A 26,891-nucleotide genomic window follows, 5' to 3' on the forward strand; every position below is an offset into this window, starting at 1 on the left:
GCCACTCCACTCTATGCCACTCTACAACACGCCATTTCACTCTACGACATACCACTTCACTCAAAGACATGCCACTCTACTCCAATCTATGCCAGTCCACTCCACTCTTATTCACTCTGACTATTTACTTCACTCAATGCCATGCTGCGTCCCTCCACGCTGCGTCCCTCCACGCTGCGTCCCTCCACGCTGCGTCCCTCCACGCTGCGTCCCTCCACGCTGCGTCCCTCCACGCTGCGTCCCTCCACGCTGCGTCCCTCCACGCTGCGTCCCTCCACGCTGCGTCCCTCCACGCTGCGACACTCCACTCTACGACACTCCACTCTACGACACTCCACTCTACGACACTCCACTCTACGACACTCCACTCTACGACACTCCACTCTACGACACTCCACTCTAAGGAACACTATGCAGCTCTATACCACTCTACTCCACTCCACTCTATTCAACTCTATGCCAATCTAGGAAAACTCTCTGCAACCACCTCTATGCCCCTCCATGCCACTTTAACCCACTGTACTCTAAGACACTACTCCACTCCACTCAGGTGTGTAGCTTTGGTGGGGTGTTGCTACACTCCTCTAATAATTGTATTTTCAGGTAACTAGTTGGGTACGGGTGCTTTCAGTCGTTATGGTGAGATGTCTGTTGGATTCACAAGTACGTTTTCCATTCACACAGACAAAAACACACCCTCTCAGTTCTGCAAGTCTTCAAACATGTTAGTTACTTTACAGAACATTGTATTTGAACATATGCAGCGTGATTGTTGGAAAATCTGAAGCTCACACACCCCCAATCTCACTGACCTGAGCCTGGTGCTACTCAACTTCCACTTCTACTCCACTCTACAACACTTTATGCCACTCCATAACACTGCTCCACTCTATGCCACTCCATTCTATGCCACTCTACGACACTCCACTCTACGACACTCCACTCTATGACATTCCACTATATGCCACTCCACTCTATGCCACTCCACGCCACTCCACTCTATGCCACTCCACTCTATGCCACTCCACTCTATGCCACTCCATTCTATGACACTCCACGACACTCCACGACACTCCACTCCACGACACTCTTTGCAACCCTCTCTATTCCACTCCACACCACTTTATTCCTCTTTACTCTACTCCACTCGACTCTACAACACTCTATTCCACTCTATTAAACTGTGCTTCACTCTACGCCACTCCACAAAACTCTACTCCAGGTAAACGTCTGTTGAGAGCATATGGTCTTACCATGAGATCGGTCATGAGGCCCTCTTTTCCAGCCTAAAGAGTTCTCTGGCCCATCCCAATTTGTGGCTCTTGTGAAAGAGTGTCAAAGTCTTGGTGGAGCCTGGCAGACACCTTCAGGAAAAGGTGTATACTCATTCTGTACCCTTGTGCCCCTCGCCTGATGGAGTTCATCCTGGTAGGTGTCCGATGCTCCCGCCACCATGGCCTTCCCTGGCATGAAGAGATGGGTTAGTACGGTCTTCAGAGAACTCATTCGAGCTGCTGCCTCCCAGAGCAGCACCCACCAGACCAGGAAGAGGCGGCAAATGGAGCGGTCGGGCAGAGATGAGGTAGCTGCCGAACTTAGACCTTTTCAGTATTCTCATAAGGACTACCCTTTAAATCCTCCTCTCTTTGAGTAAATGTTCACCCTCAAAGAATGGCATACATCCCCATTTCGGTTGTATCCAAATAATTATAGTCCTGAACAAGAGCATCCTTGAGCTAAGAGAAGGGACATTTCTAAGCAGTGGGTCTCCGCCTCTACTTCTGCATCATCAGGACCATTCTAGCTTGTCGGGCAGAGAGAGGATCTCCCATCTACCTGCAGGAAGCACTTTCTGGGAGGCACTTTCAATGGTCCACCATGAAAGTGTCAGGTTTGAAATACTTGAAGTCACCGCTGACTTGCGCTCACGTTCTGCCCTTTGCAAAGGTGTGGGTTCTGGTCCAGAAATGGCAGTCCAGTTGTGGTTCTCGGGAGACTACAAGCTCTGTGGGTTCAGGTGGCACTGGCTTGTCGGTCTCAGTCGAGTCCAACGCTGGGGTACCAGGACGCAGAGAAATGGCCTCACGCTGCTCCACTCCCGGCAGGTGGAGTCGAGACTGGCAGTGTTTCTGAAGCAGAGTCCATTGTGCCTCTTCTGGACTGATTGCTGTGGAATGTTACACGTGGTCAGTTTATGGGACATTTTGAGAAAGTGTTCACATGCAGCTGGAGTTCATGGGCTTCCTGTTGAGAACTTTGGATACCAGTTTGAGATGTCATGCCCTCTGCTTGCATGGAGCACACATGGGTACTGTGCTCCTGGGGAGGCACCACGTTTTCTGGATGCATTGGTACCCTGACCACAGGCACATGCTTTGTGAGTCGCGGCTGGGCATCTGGGCATAACACCTATCAGTGATGGCTAGACTTCAGGCAGAAGAGCTTCAGGGCACATCTGATTGACACGACCTGTCCCCTCTGCTGTTCCAGTATGTGAGATGCTACTCTGCCCACCTTGGTCTTTAATATTTTAGTGGAAGCTGTAGTGTCGGAGTGCAGTTAAATTATACATTGGCATATTATATTGATATTTAACTCCTTAAGCATTTCATTCAGAACACAAACTCGTCTTGCCCTATAAATATCCAACTTTTCGTCAACCCTTTTGCCTTCCTTTTTCTTACCACGGTACAGTCGTTTTTACTTTCTCTCAGCCTTCCTATCTCTGCTCCATTTTTCCTGCTCTCAATCTCCCTCTTTTATTTTCTCCGCCTCCCTTCTATTTTTGACCCATTATTTCTCCTTCCCTTGTTTTAAGTTGCATTTCCTGTCCACTTCGTTCACTTAGCCCTCTTTCTCCATTTCCCCCTTGATTCTCTCTCAGCCTTCCTTCTCTCTGTTCTCCTCCTCCCCATATTTTTATTCTATTTTTCTTGTATCTATACTTCTTTATTACTCCTAACTCTTTTCGTTCGTTCAGAGGTTTACCTTTGTCTTTTTCGTCCTCATCCTTCGCTCCTTTCCTCCCCTTCGCTCCTTTCCTTCCCCTCGCTCCATTCGCTCGCCTTTCCTTCCCCTCACTGGGGTCCCTCCTGTTCGCTCCAATCCTGCGCCTTCACTCTTTCTCTCCTCCTCTCTCCAATATCTCCTTCTTGCGTTCCTTCCCCTTCGCCATTCCTCGCTCCTACTTTCTTTCACTCAGTTTCCTTCTCCCACCTTCGAATTCCTTTCTCCTCGCGCCTATCCTGCACTCTTTCTCTCCTCCTCCCATCTTTCTCTCCTCGCTTTCCTTCCCCTTCGCCACCCCTCCCTCCTTTAACCCCAGTTTCCTTTCCCCCATCCTCTCATTCCTTTCTCATCGCTCCTTTCTGCCCCCCTCCTCGCTTCCCTGCCCCCTTCCCTCGCTTCCCTGCCCCCTTCCCTCGCTTCCCTGCCCCCTTTATTAGCTGCAGCCTCCGGGATGAGGCGGAGGCCCCGTGGCCGGGCTCATTAGCCTCGCGCCGCTCCTGGCCCGCGCTTGGCCGCGCGCCGGGCTCCGCGGCTCGCGCGCACTGCGCACTCCATCAGCGCGGCGCCAATTAGTCATTTAATGGGCCCGCTCTGTGTTTGTAAACGTGTGGTTGGCCGGGGCTCCCTGCAGGTGGCGCGTGGGCGGGTGAGGCCGACGCTGTGGGGCTGCGGCATCTCGTGCACACGGGATCTCTGCCCGGGAACTCTGGGACTCCACGTGCAGGGCCTTGGCCTGCTACCCACCAATAGATGCACGTAACACATGGCGCGACGCACTGGCACGCGGCGACGTAACACGCAACAAAGCGGCGTGCTGGCTCGTAGTGACATAGCATAGTGAGCCACATAAACTAACCAGGTGACTTAACAATCAGTGATGTTGACACTAATGTACTTGCATACAGTGACATAGTGGCACCTAGTGAAATACTCACACAGTGACAATAATACAGATGTGTACTACTCAGTGACCTAATGAAATGCAGTGACCTGCTAACAGTGACCTAGTCTCATACTGGGACACACTGACATACAATGCCTTACTAGCAGTGACAGAAGAACGCGCAGTTAAAATACCAAAGCAGTGACGTGATAACATCTTAAGCGAGGCACAGTGACGTGATACAGGGCCATGCTGCTACTGCGGCATAATACATTTACACAGACCTATTTGCATGGTGATAAATATACTGTCACATAGTGGTAAATTGACATATGATATCACGCAGTGACATACTAACCGATATACACACGGGTGCACAATCACAGTAAAACATATCGACCAGTCAGCATTTATATTTATATAGCGCAGCACTGCCACCCCTAGGGGTATCTGGGCGCTGTGTCTCCGTCGAAGAGCCTGTTCTTGGGTCTCTTTCTGAAGTTTCAAAAAATGTGGGTACCGCTGCACTCCCTTGTGATCCGAAATTTCAAAAATGAAAATTGATTGTGTGGGTCAACTTCGGGTGCTCAGGGTGATCACCTCCTAGTCCATGAGGTGCGAAATCAAAATAGTGAGGGGAGCCTCACGCCGTGTAAGGTCAAACCTTGAGCACGCCAGTGGCGTCTAAGCGCGTAAATCAGGTTAATCAATAGTGAAATGGAGCAATAAGTAGATCAAGTCTTCCGGGAACTTTAGACTTTTTCACGCACATCTATGGACGAGCACCTTCTTACAACTGAGCGGGACTCCCCCTGATGAAGTGCTTTGCACGAAATGCATAGGGGATAATGCTCGCCTTTTGTGAATGTCTAATCATTTTGGAAATTTATACGACCGACATATGTATATTCATCCAATTTAAGGATATTTAATCATATGCTGAGATATGATGATGATTCTTCAGGAGAATGTTGTACAATAAAAAAAACTACTTGATCTACTTATTGCTCCATTTTACTATTGATTAACCTGATTTACGCGCTTAGACGCCACTGGCGTGCACAAGGTTTGGCCTTACATGGCGTAAGACTCCCCTCACTCTTTCTGAAGTTTGCCAGTGAGGGCGCTGTTCGGAGGTGGAGGTCATTCCAGGTCTTGGCGGCGATGTAGGACAAGGAGCGGCCACCGCTGCGACGGATGAGGGGGGTGTGCGAGGGTGAGTGAGGAGGAGCGCACGTGTCTTGCGGGCAGATGGAGGAAGTTCACTCGACGGTTGATGTAAGACGGTCCTTGAATGTGCAGAGCTTTGTAGGCGTGTGTGAGGATCTTTAACTGGCATCTATTCTGGATGGGGAGCCAGTGGAGGTTTCTGAGGTGGGGGGTGATGGGGGTCCGTGCCCGCAGTACAGTAATATACTAGCACATGAAATAAAGAATGACATAAAGACAAGCAATAACATAATAACACTGAGACATACCAGTATACTGTGAAATAACTTCCAGTGATAAGCCAACACGGGAATGTAGTGAGACTAAAACAGTGACAACATGACATTGCTATACATCGTGATGTGCTAGTATACAGTAACAACATGCTAACACACAGTGATACACACAGCGATAGACTAACATACGGTCACACCAGCACAGACTAAAATTAATCTCAGCCACAGATATTTGCTCAGGACTGCATTCTAGTCCATCCAGTTTTTGCCCTTGGTGCACAGTGCCGGCTCTCTAACCCCTTACGGGGGGAGTAGGTATGGAGGTGGAGAATCAATGGTGCAAGTAGGAGCTACAGGCCTCAGGATGGGCACTGGGGTCTTTTGCCTCCTATGTCCAGGGGTCCGTCCTACTATGTTACTGCAAATTGGTCCAAGTGCATCCCCTTCATCACTTGGTCATTAGTGGTAGCGGTGACGAGGGGTCACAGTCTTCTCGAGGTCGTGTGGGGGTGCTTAAAGTTCAGAACTCAACCATGAGCCAGCAGTGCAAAAACTGATTGTCTAGCCCAGTTCCTATTTTTTACATATATGAAAAAAGTACTTGTACTTTAATAAACTAAAAAAATGTAAATACTGCACACTATAAAATACAGGTACTAAGCAAACTGGCTTGCGACCACTGTACACCAGAACCAGGGTTCTCTCTTCCCCCTCTCCTCTCTCTCTTAAACTTTGGGTTGGACTATGTCAGGTTTAAGTCACAGGGTCAGTGCTACCCCTCTTATAGAGTTTGTCCGCTAGGTTAAAATTCTCGGTTTCAATGTTCCTCTCTCACCTATGCAAGTTCTTAATAGGTGCTAGTCGTCGCTAGGACCCACAGAACACTTCTTGTTCTCCTTCTTTCCTCTGGTTGGAAATACGCCGGTTCCAAGTGGTTTGGCACACTGTTCCAGTACTCTGAAGCAGCAGTGGAGGTCACCACCTGCCATCTGTTCTGGTGGGCAGGCTCTGGCATCTTTGAGGGCATCCGGCTGGTTGCACGCCCACTTCTGGGCATCGGTTGGTGATTTGTGGGGTCAGAGGTCATGGGGCGGTACATCTGTGGCGTCCGCCCAGCTTCGGCTCAACCTACGGTGATGGGACAATGGCACAATCTACCCAGGTCCAGGCACTCATCACAGAGGGCTAGTCTGCTTTAGCCACACTTTCCAGACTTGCTGCAGCCTGGCCTACTTAAGCACTCTTTCAAGGTAGAACCGCAGCGATGGCCACTTTAGGATCACCGAAGCGCAGTCCACTTGCGCACACTTCAGTGCAAAGCCACAGTGTAGGCTGCTTAGGCACAACTTCCAGGTTACAGCTGCTCCATACGCTAGGGCACCCGGGGCAGTGCCATGTTGTAGGCCACTTGGGTGGGAAAGTCTGCACTCCTTCACTGGGAGTAAAGCAGGCCGCTCCCTTCTGAATCTCTCTGGGTGGTCGGTCGCTCCAGCCGTAGGATTGTCCACTCCTTCCTTTCTTGCGGGTACATCAGCCTGCAGGCTCTCCTGGGCAGGGAGGCAGCTCCTCTTTCCATGTCATACTCCTGGTGATGTCCCCACATCTCTGAAAAGCTGGCTGTCTGGCACACACCAACTTTTGTTGCTCTACAGTCCACCGAATACTCTGTCAAGCTCCCCTTCTGAGATCAAAGAGAACTTGGAGCTGAAATTCCAAGTGGGTCAGCAGGGCCCACTTTTATACGGTCAAAGCAGGAAGAGTATGCGTATTATATGTCTGCACTCTGAGAGCTGCTTTGGGGAGGTTCCTCTTTCATGTGTCCTTTCCAAGATGTCTTTCAGACATGCCCTTTATGTAGGGTGATGTTGCTCACAGCATGATCAGCTCTTGTTTGGAGCACCCGCAATAGAGGCACATAGAGGTGTGAGTTTTCTGCACCTGGCTATCAACAGCTGCACCGGCCAGTGACCAGGAAAGACTCATCTCTCTCCCCTCTCAAGAGGGGGGGCCCTGTCTCCAGTGTGGTCTCCTTCCTTCATGCTCAAGAATGTCAGCAAAACACTACCACTGTGTAGGAAAGCAGCCTCACCTCCATCTTGTGCACATGGTAAGCAGGGGCTTACAAAATGGAACCCACTGGTCTCCATTACTCTTGTTCACTTGGTACACATTAAGATACTCCTCACACAGGCTACATGCATGCACATAACATGCACTGGGAACACTAGGACTTGGATTAGCGCAAGGGAAGTGGATCTCTAAATGAGTGAGCCAGTTGGCTTCCACTCCAGTGACACAGATTAAAAGGTCTGGTTACAGATATGGATTTACAATAGGAGGATTTTGCAATCACTGCTCTGCATGCTAAACCAAGGACAGGGATGGTAGTTCACTGGCATGCAAATTAGGGCATGCTTAATGCGCCCCTCCTGGCACGGGACCTCACTCATTTCATGGGACAGGCCTAGGTCTTTGCACACTCCCTAGACTAGAGTGAGGCTGGGGCCAAAATCAAAAACTAGGATAGCAGATACTCGAAGTTGAGCACTCAAGGCAGGAACCCCACCTGTACACCATTACCGCCGCAACAAGTAATTTGTAATTAGCCTTTGTCCTGCTCCAGACATGGGTCCTGTGTGCGCTGAGTCACAGGAATAAAGCGGTGCTGCCAGGCGGGCAACTAGAGCCAAATTTCAGGGGGGGGGGAGCTGAAAAATATTTCAGGGAGGGGGCTAATTCTTCCGAACTTAGACAGAGTGGCTATAAGAAGCAGTGAACACACAACAAAAGCCTCATTTACAACTAAAAGGTATTTTAAAAACCTGTTAAGTACTCAGGTGCGGCTGCAATTAGATGCTTGCCAGCCCGTGAATCTGTGTCAGCCCGGGCTGACACAGACGACCGGGGGGGGGGCGAAGCCCCGTGAGCCCAATGGGTGTTGCACGCCTGGGTGCTGCGCGCCTGGGTGCTGCACTGATCAAACCTAATTAAGCTGAAACCATTCAAAGGTTGCGCCTTTTCCCATCTGGGTGGAGCCTAGCCTGGCAGCTCGGGCTGGACCTCCCTTATTGGAGCAAGACCCAGGCTGATTTGCATGTGTCAGGGTTCTGCCTAAAATGGCATACTGGGCACATGTATGAGTAATTTCCTATGGCTGAAATTAGTTCAGACATTCCTCCCATCACCTTTGTGTTTCCATTCTGGTGCACAATAACATTCTATCACGGTGCCATACGGACATACTCTGATATATTAGCATGTTCTTGAACACACATGGTCATATGCTAAGACTGTGACCTGAATTGCCTCATGTGTTATAACTCCTGTTGAAAAATTGTTGTTTGTAAAGTCAAGAGCGCAAAAAAGGGGCCCGATAGACACAATTTAAATTTGAGGTTTTAATTACTGCCAGTTCTAAAGGGACACGCTCCTTTTATTGCCCTGGTGGTAATGAGAAACTATGGAAGGGAAAATGGGCTTTTAGGGCCTCTTTACTTATTTTTCCTGCTCCCGCCTTTATGACTTGAGACTAGGGGTAGCATGTTTAGTGTCACAGGTGCCAAACACAAGCCTGGGATAGCATCTTCTGACATGTAAAATCTTCCCTTAACTCCCTTCTCTGTTTCACCCCTACATCTGTTTCTAAGTGTGACATTAACCAACCCCTTTTGTTTATGTTAAAATTGTATGTATAATATACTTAGTTATAGGTCCTTTCAGTCAGCCTTTTTCTCCAATAGTTTTCTGTTCGCATATTTTGTGCCCTCTACAGCCTGCCCTACACCATGGGGCAGTGAGTCAGCCCTCTCCAGCAATTGGCTGTCATCCCTATAAGTGACAGCATTCTTCCCTTTCACAGTGTGCAAATACACAAAGTAGATCCCTTCAGTGCCAGCGAGAACTATAGAAGTGGGTACTTTTTTAGAGCAATTTTTATTATTTTGCTTTTCTTTTTAATTATTTATTTATTTTATTTAGATTGACGGGACACAGCACTTTCCCGATCAATATCGTTTTGGAAATCCAATGACAGGAGAGTAGACCAACATTGGCAAAGCACAGAGGTCAGCAGCGGATGCTGGGCTCCTTGGCTTTGCCAATGCCTGTTGTTTACGTCTGCAGTCACGCTCCTTCCCTGTCCCCCCTCACTCCCCGGCTCAGCGCACCGTCCCAAGCCGAGCTGCGTGTCTAAGCCGCGGAGACAGGCACCGGGAAACGGTTTTGGCGGGAATCCGAGGCGACACCTGCCTGCTGCCGCCTGCACCTGCCGGGACCGGGCCTCGCGCCCCCGGCCGCGCGCCACCCCCCACCTGGCTCGCGCCCCGCATGATCCTGATGCGCGCGGCCTCCTGTCTCGCGGCCGTTTCCCGATTTTCCGCTGAGCTGTTCCCCTGTCTCCTCGCGGTACCTCCTCGGCCCCTGATGGATATGCATCCGTTCCGGGCCTCGCGCGCCTTCACTCTGCACGAGCATCACTGCTACATCTGTCCCGAGCACAAAAACAATGTTTAATCTGAATTATCGGCTGCCGCTGCAATTAGCTGTAGCGAACGTGTGATTTAATGTCTGCAGCCTGGACGCATTTCACGCCCTGCGGGCGGAGGTAATGAGATGTGATGGCGTTGTGGTCGATGGAGGTGGCGTGCCAAGCCATGTGACGTCACCGAGCTCACTCTTTCTTTACATTAAATCGAAATCTCATCAGACGCTCTGTTTGCAGGTCCAGAAAAGTGTTTTAATTAAACCAGTACCCTAGAGGTTTCTGACCACTGCATTAGGGACACGTGTCCCAAATACTAAAACTTTGGTTGAACTATATATTTTTGGGTAGGATTTGTACTTGGACATATGTTTGACAGCGGAAGCTTGGTGATGCGCCTTAGAACAAGGTGCGAGGCACACCAGAGGAGGCCTGCGAGCGCCGGATTCACCCAAGAACTGAAAGCAAATGTATAGGAATCCGACCAGACTTTCCATTGCCATCGAAACTTTCAAAGGCCTAGTCACAAATGCATTTCTGAGTTTGTGAAATACAACTCCAGGAAGACTCTTTTACCCACTCTCACATATTACACACTCTCACATACCAGGAGGACTCTTTTACACAGTTTCACATACCAGGAGAACTCTTTTACACGCAGTCGCATACCAGAAGGACTCTTTTACACACTCTCACATACCAGGAGGACCCTTTTACACACTCTCACATACCAGGAGGACCCTTTTACACACTCGCATACCAGGAGGACTCTTTTACACACTCTCACATACCAGGAGGACTCTTTTGCACACAGTCACATACCAGGAGGACTCTTTTACACACTCTCACATACCAGGAGGATTCTTTTACACACTCTCACATACCAGGAGGACCCTTTTACACACTCTCACATACCAGGAGGACCCTTTTACACACTCTCACATACCAGGAGGACTCTTTTACACACAGTCACATACCAGGAGGATTCTTTTACACACAGTCACATACCAGGAGGACCCTTTTACACACTCACATACCAGGAGGACCCTTTTACACACTCTCACATACCAGGAGGACTCTTTTACACACAGTCACATACCAGGAGGACTCTTTTACACACTCTCACATACCAGGAGGACTCTTTTACACACTCTCACATACCAGGAGGACCCTTTTACACACTCTCACATACCAGGAGGACTCTTTTACACACTCTCACATACCAGGAGGACTCTTTTACACACAGTCACATACCAGGAGGACTCTTTTACACACTCGCACATACCAGGAGGATTCTTTTACACACAGTCACATACCAGGAGGATTCTTTTACACACTCTCACATACTTTGTGAATCAGCCCTGTAAAGATCAACTCTTTTAGTAAAAGTGAAAAGAGACCACAGTCCTAACTAGATATGAATATTACCATTTTTGGATGTTTTGGGGTCAGTTAACTAAGGCATTTAAGAGTACGTAACAAAGCGTACTATATGAGTGCGACTGTATGTATTCCAGACTACCTTTGTAAATAAGTCTGTTGGTCTTTGCTTGTGCAGACAGGGATGTTTCTTTCTATAGAGGCCAGTTTTATCCGTTTAACTCAGTTTAATTGTTTATTGCGTGCTCTTTTTCATCTGTATGATTACAATCTGTTTACTCAACTGTCTGTCCCAATTCCGCGCTGTGAGGATTGCTCGACCCTCATAGTGTGGGTTAACCCTGTCAGAACCAGACAAACACTATCTTTGTGAGGAGCCTTCCCCGTAGTGTGTTTAGGTACTTTCGAGAAAGTAGATCAACAAAGTAAAAGCACAGTTAGAATTGCCTCAGTCCGCTTTATAACCTACCCTACTATCAACGCGCACCTGGAGTTAGAATAGTAATTGCACTCTTCATCATGGTCGATTGACAGTCCTCATAATGATGGGTATATTATGTTGTGAATGTGCAGTGGTGGCTTGCAAAGGTAATGCTGTGGGGCAGGGAGGCGGGGCGGGGTCAGGGCTGGGTGGGGGGGGGTAGTGAAGTCCGACATACAATAGCAAAGGTGAAGGTAAATAAATAATCCGCCGTCGTATGTCTGGCTCCACTACCCCACCACCCAGCCCCCCTGCCTGGCTCCCCACCCACAGCGTTCCTTGCGAGCCGCCACTTTGTATGTGTTCGATATAGAGATGTGATGCACTGTTGGTCATAGGTAAGAGATAGGAATATAACTATGTTTGGGGCTACCAGGGCCTCACCCACTGTTTTGGTCGTCTTAGTTTCCCACTGTCAGCCTGTGGTTGTTGTCAGGACTTGATTTCAGTATGAAATCCCGCCTATTGCGTGCATTCCACAGCCGCTCACAGTGGCCATATTCTCGTTTTAGTCTGTTAACAGTTGGGACAGCGAGCCCAATGTGCCCAGTCACCGTGAAATAATGACACGCACGTGCCTGCGTGCCAAGCAGGGCCTGAAGTGTGACCATCTGTCTGCTAGACTGTCTAGTCACTCAGGCCTGGGAACAGGCATTGCTTCCTTGTCCAAGCCATTATCAAACTCACAGCAGGAGGGGCATTTATTTTGACTGTCCTGGGCATTCTGGTATGGTACACTTTCTGAATATAGAGTTCTCTAGATTATGCTACAAAAATATCTTACCTAGCGTATCCCCTACCAAATTATTGTGACAGTAAGCATTAATAGGTGAGCACTATAATGGGGAAGGTATTACCTAAGTATAGTTAGGTAGGTGTGTGTGTGTGTGTATATATATATATATATATATATATATATATATATATATATATATATATTTCACCACACGTTTTCTTTTCCAGAAAATACGTAGACAACACACCAAGAGTTTGCTGTGCTGTGGAGATTTATTGGCAGCAAAAACAAACAACGCGTTTCACCTCACGGCTTGCTCACGTTTGCTGTGGATTCTAAAACGTAGTCCTTTTACATTGTCTATACACTCGTCATAGAAATAGGACTATCACATAAACACCCAAAGTGCAAAGTGTGGGGGACATTTTGGGATTGGAAACCTCATCAATCCTTTTTGGTTTGGTAAGTGTCAAATATAAGCCAAAGTATATAAATATCGCTTATATAACATGACATGATAAGGCATTGGAGTGCTTACAACAAACATTGCACCATTTGCGTTTGTAAATATCCATTAATCTCTAAATAAGCATGTCAAACTTCAATTATAAGCATGAGCATACCGCCTTATGCAATTGTGACAAATATGCTGATTGGATACCAATATAGTGTCATTTATAGGACCACTGAAATTCTGCCCAAGTGGGCATAGTCTTGGAGTTTGTTTAAGTCCATAATTTTCAAACCATAATTATTTAAAACATAGTTATCGAATCAAGCCCAAGTGGGCAAAGCCAAAAAGTCTTGTTAGTTATATGCATATGTTTACAACACATTTAGAAGATCCGAGTCCATAGTTAGATCTTTGCGGACTTTCCCTTGTAATACATCATTCAGAGTGTCTTGCATATCTGTCTCCATGTGTGGTTGCATTATCTCGCCCCAGTGGGCTAAGTCCGTAGTTTTTTTTTACTTTTATGCATATACTAGCAATAAATCCAAAGTAACTGTGTTCATAATTATCTTTCTCCAGACTATTCATTATTCTGTTTCAATCCTCCAAAAGAAAGGTATTTTCTCCTTGTCACATAGATTTACTGGTTATACCTGACACTTCTGTGAGTTAGGGTTCCAATTTCCAACATCATACAAACATATTCTGTGAATTAAAACATGAAAAAATTATTTTAAAAGAGACGACTTACGTTCAGCAGCTGAGTATTCATCTATAAATTCATGTTCAGGCTAATTCATATTTACATTTCTCTCTCAATATTCAAGGTGTACAGAAAGTTCCTCATGATTATTAAGACCCCGAGGAAAGGTGGTTTCAAAGTCAATAATATATCTCGATTCCATCTTTCTAAGACTCCTAGTCCTATCCCCACCACGTATCCCTAGATCGATCTTGTCTAGCACTACCATTCTAAGCAAATTTTCATTTTGGAGGTGGTATTCGAAAAAATGCCTGGCTACAGGGTATTGTATATTGTGGTTTTTAATTGCCCTTAGGTGCTGCAGCACTCTTTCCTTTGCTTTAAGCGTGGTGCTTCCTATATACCACTTATCGCATGGGCAGATAAGTAGGTATACACAGTACATTGTATTACAGTTTACATTCTTCTGTATTGAGAACACCCTGCCAGTGCTTGGGACAGTCACCTATTTGCAGTTAAAGCTGTTGCGACAAGCTTTGCATGATTTACAACATTTAAACCCAGGTGTATCCATCGGTTTTTTAGTGCTAGTTACTGAGTTAGGGCTGAGCTCGTCTCTCAAAGATTTGCCTTTTCTGTATGTAACCTGTGGATTGGGGTTTAGGTGCGATTTTAGATGTTGATCTGTCAGAAGCACATGCCAGTGTTTCATGAGAATCTGTTTCACATCTCTAGCTTGGCCTGAGAAGGTAGTGATGAATCTAATGTTAGACTCCGTATCCTTGGTCTTATTGGTGTCTAACAGATCTTTCCTTTCTTTGGTGTTCACCCTTTTCACCGCTCCCTGTATAGTTTTCTGATTATACCCACGGTCTTTGAAGCGTTTGATCATGACCTCCTGTTCCTTTTCAAAAGCTTCCTTAGTGCTGCAATTGCGCTTGGCACGTAGCAATTCCCCATAGGGGATGCTATCTACGAGGTTTCTGGGGTGAGCACTCCTGGCATTTAGTAGGCTGTTGCCTGCTGTCATTTTCCTATAGAGACTGGTCACTATTGCAGTCCCTTGGATCTCAACATTGATGTCTAGGAATTCTATCTTGGATTTATGTATATGTTCAGTGAATCTGAGGTTGATAGCATTGTTATTCAGCTCACACACAAATCTTTTCACGGATTCTTCCGTGCCATCCCAGATCACGAAGATGTCGTCGATGTACCTCAGCCACAGGAAAACATTGGTGTTAAAATTGGCGACCTCGCTGGACACCTGCTCCTCCCACCAACCCATGAAGAGGTTGGCATAACTGGGGGCGAAGCAGGTGCCCATCGCCGTGCCCTGTGACTGTCGGTACATCAACTCATCAAAGATAAAAAAGTTGTGGTGTAGACAAAATTCGATGAGTTTAAGCAACATTTTGGAATGTTCCAAGTATGCAATGGATCTCGATTTTAAGAAGTGTTCCACTGCTTGTATGCCTATACTGTGTTTTATGCATGTGTACAGGCTATTTACATCCAGGGTAACCAGGATGTAAGTCGGCTCCCAGATGATGCCCTCAATGCTTTTCAAAAAGCGCGTTGTATCTTTGAGGTACGTGGGTAAGGCTGTTACAAAGGGTCTCAGATAATAATCAATGTATTGAGATGTCTTTTCGAGCAGTGAACCAATTGACGATACAATCGGTCTCCCTGGTGGATTAGTGGAATTTTTATGCACTTTAGGGAGAAGGTATAGAATAGGGATTCTAGGATGATCACATTTTAGAAATACATATTCATCCCAGGTTAGCAGACCTTTTTCTTTAAAGTCATACAGCATATTTTCAAATAAAACCTTGGTTTCTCTGAAATCAGCAAATGAACTTAATGCATAACAACTTTTATCTTCCAGCTGTCTGTGCCCTTCTGCCAAATAGTTACTTTTGTCAAGAACAACCACATTGCCCCCCTTATCCGCATAGCGAATAACTATGTTCTCATCTTCTTTGAGGCTAGCAATTGCATTGTACTGTTCAGAAGACAGATTCTTTTTTCTATTAGGCATACGATCATATCTCAGTTTTTTCAGGTCTTGCAAAACACCCTTTTCAAACACTTCCACTGCATCGCATGCAATTTGGGGGATAAACTTAGATTTTACTTTAAAATTACTCCCCGGATTCTCATAAATGTTAACATCATTATCATACAAAAAATCACTACTGTCAACAGTGCCAGAAGAAATGATTTCCATAAGTTCAATGTCATTCAAATCCAAATTACTCCCAGGACTGTTTTCCACCCTCGGTGGGGGCTTGGTGGGGATGTGTTTCAAACCACTTTTTTAGTTTGTTTCCTTGCGAAATAAAACAGGTCAATTCTAGTTTGTGCATAGTCTAAATTATTACTGGGGCAAAACGATAGTCCTAGAGAGTGAACCTCATGCTCATGTACAGTTAACGGTCTATTAGATAAATTCATTACCGTCATAGTTGCGTCTTGCTGCCCCTTGTTTCCATTCCCATGGGCTGTTTTGCGGCGTTGTTGCCTGATTTTTGCTTTTTTGTTCCTTTCGGTCTTCCTCGAATCCCTTTCCCTCGTCCTTTTTGGTTTCCTTGGTCCTGTTGTTGATCTGTCCGTCCCTGATTTATTACTTGGAACTGCAATAAAAAACGCTTCCTTATTTCCTCCTGATCATCCACAGCATTCTGGTTAAGACCTGCAGTAGTGAGGTCCTGCAGACTTCCATCTGAAACATCGCTTTCTACTGGTTCAGCTTGTGCTGTTGGTGAAGCATTATTGGACTTTTTGGATTTGTCATACAAGTGATCGTATCTTCGGTGAAAGGTGAGAGTGCGTCCCGCCTGGTAATCTTTATAGTCCCTTAGGAATTTGCGTTTCTTTTTGGCTGTTATTTCTTCCTCCAGTTTTTCCATCTTTGCTTCTAAATTCTTCGCGTATGCATCAAACGCCTCCTTGCCCATTATAGGAATAATTTCCGCAATCAGTGCCTCAATCTGTTCCAACAGTTTTTTCCGATCTTTGAGTGCATATTTAACCAAAATACGCATCATTGTTGTGGAACACGCCACCGAGTTGTTCGACCAGTCATCCAGCATATCTGGGTCCGGGTCCTCGAAGGTGGGAACTGTGAAGATTCTTAAACCTTGCGGTACTCTTCCTGCATCAATGTACCGTCCCAAAGATTCTGCCTCCCACCATTTACCAAGTTCTTTTTTATTCAGTTTCTCTAATTTTGAAAGTAATGTTTGCAATTGAACCTCTTTACTCATGTTCACTGCTTGCGTTTTCGTATCATCCATTTTGCCACCTTGCATAAAGAACAGCTTGTCCGCTGCCGCCTTGCGTTTCGAATCCATTGCTGCCATATTTGTTATTCCACACTTGTGTAGTTAAGCAAACTCCCGCTGATTTTAGAGGACGCCTCCTCCTTTGTATAATCAGCCTCTATCTCTACTCAAAAATGTCCCGTGTCCCGTGTCAGCCCACCTTCCTTCGCTGCACGTACTCCTAGAACACCGCCACAGTCTTACCCCCGCAAGGAAGTGCCCAATAGTGCGAGCGTCACAGGACCGCAGTCCCGTTTCCACCCGCACCAAAGACACACTCACGTGTAGGCAGTCCGCGGTCGGTGACCCTTTTTCCGCGCAGGAACTTCCAGCGGCGTGGAACTACGAGGACCACAATCCTTTGCCCCTCACTCCGTCTTCCCAATGTTGGAAATTGCCGAGTATTTTTAGTTCAATGACCAGGCGCGGCTCCGTTCTCGTTGGTGCCGCTAATGTCAGACGTACGTTGGGGTTAGCTTTGAGTAGATGAGCGGACCAGCGAAGATAATTTGACAAGCCCAGATTTCCGGTACAGGCTAGTACCCGCTCTCGAGTGGGTCGTCCCAGGAGCCCCGGAAGCCCAATATATTTCACCACACGTTTTCTTTTCCAGAAAATACGTAGACGACACACCAAGAGTTTGCTGTGCTGTGGAGATTTATTGGCAGCAAAAACAAACAACGCGTTTCACCTCACGGCTTGCTCACGTTTGCTGTGGATTCTAAAACATAGTCCTTTTACATTGTCTATACACTCGTCATAGAAATAGGACTATCACATAAACACCAAAAGTGCAAAGTGTGGGGGAAATTTTGGAATTGGAAACCTCCTCAATCCTTTTTGGTTTGGTAAGTGTCAAATATAAGCCAAAGTATATAAATATCGCTTATATAACATGACATAAGGCATTGGAGTGCTTACAACAAACATTGCACCATTTGCGTTTGTAAATATCCATTAATCTCTAAATAAGCATGTCAAACTTCAATTATAAGTATGAGCATACCGCCTTATGCAATTGTGACAAATATGCTGATTGGATACCAATATAGTGTCATTTATAGGACCACTGAATTCTGCCCAAGTGGGCATAGTCTTGGAGTTTGTTTAAGTCCATAATTTTCAAACCATAATTATTTAAAACATAGTTATGCGTGCCAAGCAGGGCCTGAAGTGTGACCATCTGTCTGCTAGACTGTCTAGTCACTCAGGCCTGGGAACAGGCATTGCTTCCTTGTCCAAGCCATTATCAAACTCACAGCAGGAGGGGCATTTATTTTGACTGTCCTGGGCATTCTGGTATGGTACACTTTCTGAATATCGAGTTCTCTAGATTATGCTACAAAAATATCTTACCTAGCGTATCCCCTACCAAATTATTGTGACAGTAAGCATTAATAGGTGAGCACTATAATGGGGAAGGTATTACCCAAGTATAGTTAGGTAGGTGTGTGTGTGTGTGTATATATATATATAGAGAGAGAGATATATAGATATGGATATATATAATATATATTATATATATATATATATATAATATATATATTTATATATATATATATATGAAAATATATACATACACACACCTACCTAACAATACTTAGGTAATACCTTCCCCATTAAAGTGATCAAGGCCGTGGAAACGTGGCATGCTGTTCTTCACGCAACAAAAAGCACATCCGAGGAGTTGGAGTTATATATATATATATAGTATGACTCGGGAATAGAGTGTTCTATTATACTATTGTTATAGTAGTTTATATTAGTTGGTATTAAGATTATCTCTCATTTACTATATTTTCTCGCTGTGTGCTTTCTTTAGATTTAGATTTTTTCAATTTTATGGATTAAGTACATTACAATACTGTTCGTCTATTATGCTTTTTCAACACGTTATTTTTCACCACATCTCCATGTTAGATCATTTTTACTAGACAGACAAGTTATCTCAGTTTGAATTTCACAATGTGATCATTGCTCTACTATGAAATAGACACTATGTCACAATATAAGCTGTGCTGTTTTTCAATGAATTTTGGTGAATACCTTTTGATCTTTTCTATTTAAACAGGCACTATGCCGGTATTTTGTTGAAAGGAAATTTCTGGGTTTTGTCTACCTCTTAAATGAAATATTCAACATTTATTTGATTATATCATTGATTAATGAATTTTACATCCAGTGTTTATTTTTATCCTTGGTTATTTTTTGATCACATTTTCACACATGAATTATGCATTGTTCTTGTGAATAGCAGTCTGTTTTTCCTCATTTTCTTGCACTTGCAATATATTCAGTCTTTTTACTATTTCTACTATATAATGCAAAGAGGGTGTGTACACTTTTTTGTATTGTCCCACCTTTATTTTCACTATATATGTGTCTAAAATGGCTCTGAGCGCGCTATGTGAACAAGCTCCCTAGTGGAGTGAAACGCGTCATCTCTTATCGAATAAATCGCCATTCTGCAACTCACTTGAGGCTTGATTGGTTTCTTGGCTTGATTTTCGCTGCATTCTGTGGGGCTATTGGAGGTCTAAACCTACTGTGTTCCGCCGATCATTGACGGAACAGGGACTGCTTTTTTCATATATATATATATATATATATATATATTTCACTGAAAAAACCATAGGTTATAGACCATATATAGTTAGGAATTAGCATTTACTAAACCTTATTTTACTCACACAAAACCATTGAAATTCGCATATATAGTTAGTTGCACTAACTCTATATAGCGCACCCGCAATCCACTGCTGATGATGTCACATATTACATCATTCATGACATGGTCAGTGACATCACTGATGACATCACTGATGACATCTCAAATGACATCACTGATGACAACATCCAGTGACTGTATGTTTCTGTAAAGTTAATATATGTCTTACATATTGAAGAATGAGTGGATGTATAAGTGTCTGGATGAAGGATTTAGTAGGTGCATGACTGACTGTATGAGTGAATGATTAAATGTGTCTCACTGAGTGCATGGGTTAGTGACTAAACTGTCTTAATTTGTGCATCATTATGTCTGTTGTTCTGTAAACTGCTGCATGTGTTGATCAGTAGCTATATGAGTAACTATATGGGTTATTGATTGGTTGCCCAAGTATTTGTATGGGAGACTGAGTGTGTGTGTGGGTGGCTGGGAGGTGTATGACTCTGTGCATAGATGTGTGAGCAGTTGATTCACTAGATGTATGGGTTCAAAAGTGCATGTGGAAACAGCTGTATTGGCGGTTGACTGTGTGCATGAGTGTATTGGTGAGTGAATGGATATCTCAGTGCTACATGTCAAAGTAAGTACATATGTAAAACACAGTACATGTGAGAGTTGACATATATAAATAACTGTGCATAAGAGCCAGTGAATGTGTGAGTGGCTGTATGGATCATTGTGAACTTGTATCAGGGATTGTATAAGAGAGTAAATATGTGTTAGTATATGTTTGAATAAGTAAGGTGTGTATAACTGTATAGTTGAGGAAATGGAAGTGTGATTGATTCTTTGCATGACTGACTAGGTGTGTGAGTAACTCCATGGATGAGTGACGGTCTGTGAGTGTCTGTTTACACTGAGTGTATCTAAGGTTATATTAGAGTCTGAAGAGGTTCATCGTATTATCACATGAATGATATCATCAGTGATGTGATCAGTGATGTCACTGACCATGTCATGAATGATGTAATATGTGACATCATCAGCAGTGGATTGCGGGTGCGCGATATATAGTTAGTGCAACTAACTATATATGCGAATTTCAATGGTTTTGTGTGAGTAAAATAAGGTTTTGTAAATGCTAATAACTAACTATATATGGTCTATAACCTATGGTTTTTTCAGTGAATTTCAATAGTTTTTTCGTCTTGAATTCTTACCATATGGTACACAATAGGGTGACCAACCGTCCGTAAATTTCACAGACAGTCCGTAATTTGCACCTCACGTCCGTTGTCCGTGAAGAAACTTTTTACGGACGCCTTTTGTCCGTAATTTTGACCATCACAGGGAGCAGCACTGCTCCCATGTGAGAGGCCTCACCTTCCTGAAGGGGCGCCTCGTGCTCCTCCTTGAGCAAAAGAGCAGCCCCTCCCCGCCCATTGTCATTCTGTATGGGGCTGATGATTGCCACATACAGAATGTCAATGGGGCAGTCTGGGCTGGTAAATCATGTGGCGGCCTCCTCATGCCTCGGTGTACAGCAGGGCGTTCTGTAAAATAAAAGGCAAAACGCTAATGCTGCAACTTTAGCAACGTAAGAAAACAGTTTATAAAAAAAAGCCTGTAAAATGAGTTAAAAAGAACGGGTTATCGTTGTTTCACTGTCTCATAATTTTTTAACTGAAGTATTTTCAATATTATATCCAACTAAGCCATGGTTGCTGCCTTTTTTTTATTTTAAGCAACTAACAACCATTGACAAAGCCAATAGTCCTGGTTTTTGTTGGTGTAATGATACTTGCTGTATTATATATCTGGATGCAATGACAGAAACAACATAATACCAGCATTTTACAAAAGACCTAACGCCTTCCTGGAAACGAAAAACAGAAAGTGCAAACTGCAGACTATGCGGATATAAGAACGAAACAGTGCAACACATACTATGTGTATGTCCTGCGCTGCAAGCCTTAAGAAGAAGATATCTGCGTGCAAACTTCAACACACTGAAAATCCGCACATGCAGACAGGCCGTCATAAGGTGGCTAAGCGGTGGCTCCCCCATACTCTCATGTCGGAGAATCAAATTCATGTCAACAAAGCAGATACTAGAAAAGGAGCAGACTTAAGGAACATATAACGACTAAACTGAAACCAACGGACTTAACACGCTTTGTCCGGGGACCATGACAACCGTAAAGACTATTGATAGACAATTTTCAGACTTTACGACATTCTTTAACTCGTATTTTAAAACTTGTTGCAGTATTGTTTTTATTATCTGTAAACACTGTAAAGATTTTAATTAATCAAACAATAAAACCATGATGATGATGATGATGATAATACCAGTCGGGCGGAACACTACGCTAGCGCTGATTTTTAGCCTAAGTGATTTAAACTACGCCCTTAATTACATCAAACACCCCCTTTGAAGAGACCCTCCAGTTTTTTCACCACTTCAAGCCCTGGAAACAACACCATGTCACAGTCACCTCACATCCTGGCACTGTGCATCATGTGTGACTCATGACATCTACGTTTTCAGACTGCCTATGTGCAGGGGCATAGTGAACTTTCCCCCACCCCACCCCACCCCTTGCTTTAGGAACTATAATGAGGGCGAAGTTCTTGATGGGCCTCTTCTGTCTGCACCTCTGTAGACAAAGGCTCAGCTCATAATGTGAAAAGGTGGGTGAGTAAATAAGTGAAGGAATGTGTGAATGGCTGGATGGATGACTGAAAGGATGAATAGATGAATGAAAGGGTGAATGGATAGATAAAAGAAAGGATGGATGGATGAGTGAAAGTATGGATGAGGGAAAAGGTAAATAGATGGATGTATGGGTGGATGGGTAGATGGATGGGTAAAAGCGTGGATGGGTGTATGAAAGGATGGATGGATGAGTGAAAGCTTAGATGATGGGCGAGTGAATGGGTGGATAGATGAGTGAAAAGATGGATGGATTGAATTGATAAGTGAAATGGTGAATGTATGGATGGATGAGTGAAAGGGGTAGATGGACAAAAGGATGAATAGATGAGTGAAGAAGTGAAAGGGTGGATGGATGAGAGAATGGATAGATGGATGAGTGAAAGGATGGATGAGTAATAGGATCAATGGATGGAATAAATGAATGGGTGAGTAGATGGATTGGTGGATGATGGATGGATGGATGGATGGATAAGTGAAAGGGGGATGGAGAGAGAAAGGGAGGATGAATGACTGAAAGGGTGGAAGGATAAGTGACTGGGTGGATGGATGAGTAAGTGAATGATGAATGGCTGGATGGGTGAAAGGGTAAATGGCTGGATGGATGTGTGAATAGATGGATGGGTGAAATAGTGGATGGATGACTGTACGGATGGATGGGGTGAAAGGGTGGATAGATGAATAATGGATGGATGACTGAAAGGGTGGATGGAGGGATGGATGAGTAATGATGGATAGAAGGATATTTGGTGGATAGGTTTGCAAATGGTTGAATATGTTTGGCTATAAATAGGAACATAGATGAAAGGACAGAATGAATGGTGAAAGACTGAATAATAGATAAAAGGATGATTACACCATGTAGCACCCATTATCTTAAGTAGCATTTCCTATAAACTGACTTTCACGTTAATATGAGTCATTGTCTCTATATAATGTGTGTGATGTAACGCACTCCGACACCCTGCCCTACATAATTGGGATGAATAACACTATAAGAGAAATTAAATACACATGAGAGACGGTCTAAGTGACGATGAGGGGCACCATTGAAGGGTGATAGCGGGGCAAGACTGCCCGGACCGGGTATCAGGTGTTTCCCTGGGAGGCTGGAAGGGGGGGGAGCGGTTATGTTACTGGGGGCTGGCACTCCAAAGTTCCTTATATATCCAGTAGTTTTCAATCAACAATAAAAGCGGCTTCACTTATATTCAGGTGTGGTTCACCATCTGCAGCGAGCCACGAGCACAAGGTACATTTTGCGGTGGCGGCTTCTCCGCTAAGGTGGAGGAGCGTCGCCTCACTGCTCACGGAGCACTGTAAACGAAAAAAGAAAATGATAACTGAAGTTATTATCATTATATTTTTCGTGTCGTCAGGCTAGGGCAGGGCTTGGCTCCCCTGACGTCGTGGAGGAGGAGTGGTTGTGCACTCTGTAAAGTGTGCAGCAATGTTTGACCAGCCCTTTCAGGCCGGCCAAACAGTCATGTGGACTTCGTATGTTCTCCGTGCAGGCTGTACTACAGCCTGCGTGGAGAACATGCCCAGCTGCCCATTCCCTGGCTGAGCGCTGAACCACGGCGCTCAGACCTGCAGCGTTGTGATTGGCTCAGGTGAGCCTGGGTGCTTCCCAGAAGAGACTCACTCTACGTGGGAGAGACGCAGTGAGATCAGCAAGTGATTTTTTTAAATTCAAACCCAGCTCCATACCTTACCGGCCGTGACTGAACTCTTGTTTGATTTTTTTGTGTATTCTACCTCCCGGCCTTTGGCACAGCTCAATGCCCCTAGCTCGTTGTCGCCTGCACTCTTCCACCCTCACTCTGCATGGTCATCCGCCAGCACTCCCCCACCCCCAGCTCTAACCGTCACTGGGCGGTTGCAAATTGATGTTTCCCCTCAGGCGTCAAAAGCCCTAGCTCTGCCACTGATATTCAAGCACCTTAAATCGGGTTCCATAAATGCCCTCTAAGCCTTACTCAGGCCCTAACCTTTTCGGTGCTCATGAAGGCTCCCGGCCGTCATGAGTCACGGTGGGCGTGTGCTCATGACGGCCGGGAGCCGTCCAAACGTTGTCGCTCCTCCCACGCACTGTTAATTCCCCGCCTGTGCGGGCAAATTAATTAGTGGGCGGAGTTCGGGTGGCTCCGGGCCGTCATGAGCACATGCCCACCATGATGTATGACAGCCGGAAGCCGGCATGAACACTGCTGCTGTTAATGGGGCAGGAATCATAGTGCCTTAAAAAGCGCCGCATTGTGTATAGAGAGAACCACTGTTATTATGCGATTGTGCAGCTGCTGCGATTTTTGCATAATTATAAATTTTTCAGCCGCAGCCAGTGCAGTGGGTCCAGTGGGGGAGGAGGGATTTCGACAGACGATACCAAGGGAAATGTATTTATTTATTTATTTTTTTCTTCGACATTGTCTGTGAAAATTCCCCCCAAACAGAGCCCCACCGCCCCACTGCTCTTACCGGGCCCCACCGCTCTAATCTGCACAGGCCGCGGCTGACTTAATCCATCATCTGATGCAGAATCTGCAGATTTTCACCTCCAAAAAGTTTATCCTAGTTTAAACTGTTAAAAAAATTACTGTGATGCAGAAGGTCCTTAGCAAAGATTGACTGGTCACTTTTCTGTCGCTTATTACGGTATTTGGGCTTTGAACTGGTACAAATGAGGTGCAACCAATGCTGAGACACTGTGAAGAAGATACAAAAATGACTAAATAATGAAATAATAGTATCACTAAATGTGGCGTATGATGCCGCATCAATTTTGGCTTTTCTTGCTGCACAATTTACCCAACCCTGACACATAATTTGACCCTCCCCTGCCGCATAATTCCAGTGGCCCTGTGTATAGGACACTTGGGGGACCTGTCAGCAGTACAGGCTATGCCAGCTATTTGCACCTGTGGGGTGTAACCTGTCATATACTAGCAGCCTACACTTTGCAAATGGTCGCTGCCTGCCCCTGGAAGTTGGAAATAATTCCATGCTTTAGTTGTTGCAGAACATCTGCGAATTACCTTGCAAGTCACAAGAAGGGTGAATGTAACTTACCCCCCCCCCACGCCTCCCCTTTAGGACTTAGGTGTTTCACTGTGTGCATTGTCATTTACGAAGGCAGTTGTAAATTGTAATGTGCATTGGGAATTGAGACTTTGCATTTTCTTTTGCATTTACTTTGCGAATGCAGAACACTTGTGTAAATCTGATTGGTCTCCCCTGCACCGACCAGAAGATCTCTCAAGCAATGTGGTACTAATCTGATGATTTCTGCTTCTTTAGAGTGGTGGTGATGTGATCAATGCTTAATTTGAGCCGGTTCTTACCGGTGCTGAGCACCGGCACCTAATTTTCAAAACCACACTTAGGGCAGTCTGCCACATGGTGGCGCTGCTCATGTAATTTAGAGATGAGCAGTATAACAGTTGTTTAGGAAACAATATACATTAAAAAATCCTAATACCTGCCTCCCCAGCCATTCCTTTAGCTTTGGGGATCTGGAATAATCTGAACTGTTGCATTTACATGCAAGAGAGATGGTTAGTAGTTGTTTTGGCAGCGATGACAGGGGCGATGGGTGGTGCAAGCTGCATTGGCCTCCTGGTCAGAGTACTGGTACTTTATATTTTACAAATGAAGCACTGGATGTGATCCTTTTGTGGCGGTCGACATGACGTATGACATAGTAGTTATGAGTCCCAAGTTGTAATATGATTTGCCTCCCTTGAATGTAGTAGCTTTAGAGTTAAATGTCCATAGTTCTCCCTGGGATAGTACATGTGAAGTTACTTCCATTGCCCCCTCTAGCGTCAAAGGGTGTTGATCTGCATTGGTTTTGCACTTCCTGGATTTTATTTCAGGTTCTAGGGCAAGGCAATTGTAGGCAGCCATCTTGAATGTGTCCTGCCGAGGCTGCAGGGATTTCTTCCTCAAGGAACAATTGTTTTGCCATTCCTGGGGAGGTGGCAGCAAAATGTCACTTTACCGAGAGCCCTAAATATCCTTGTAGTGGATATGAGAGGAGGTGGAAAATGTTGACTTATTGTTGTCATCGCAATTGATGAAAGCTTTTTAATATCATTTTTTTTACAAAGAAATGAAAGTTTATAACCGTTATTTTCGTTCATTGTTTTCCCATTTCCACTTTACTGATACTTGCTTTACATTATCATTCATTTTATCTTGTGACCTTTTTATGCTTATTCCCTGTTCTTTTCTCTTATTCCTTTCTTTTCCTACCCCCTTTCTATTTCACTCTGTTTTTAACATTTCCCTTTCCCTTACCCTATCTCTTTCTGTTGTCCTCGCCACCTGGCCTATGATTCTCTTGTTCCATCATCATTCCCAACTCCTTTGATCTCCTTTTGTGTGGTTAACTCTTCGTTTGTTGTCGTCCCTCTTTCTGATTTTGTGCTTATGTTTTATCCTCTCCTTGCTCTCACTTTGGCCCATCTGTGGCTGTCTATCGATCTACTTGTCTGTCCGTGTCTATCTATCTACCTATCTCTGTTGGATATCTCTTTTACTATTTATCTACAAGACTTGTCGCACTGATTTCTGTCCTTCTTCCTCGCCAGTGTGGCTCTCTCATT

The 26,891-nt window shown here is 45.0% G+C and overlaps 1 protein-coding gene across 3 annotated transcripts in view; it reads left to right on the forward strand.

Annotated features, from left to right (window-relative positions):
- The window catches only part of CLCN2 (chloride voltage-gated channel 2), a 532,043-nt gene that overhangs the window by 381,070 nt on the left and 124,082 nt on the right, over nt 1–26,891 (forward strand). The window lies entirely within an intron of this gene.

This window comes from Lissotriton vulgaris, chromosome 11 (assembly GCF_964263255.1).
Source record: "Lissotriton vulgaris chromosome 11, aLisVul1.2, whole genome shotgun sequence".
In the NCBI taxonomy this organism is placed as follows: domain Eukaryota; kingdom Metazoa; phylum Chordata; class Amphibia; order Caudata; family Salamandridae; genus Lissotriton; species Lissotriton vulgaris.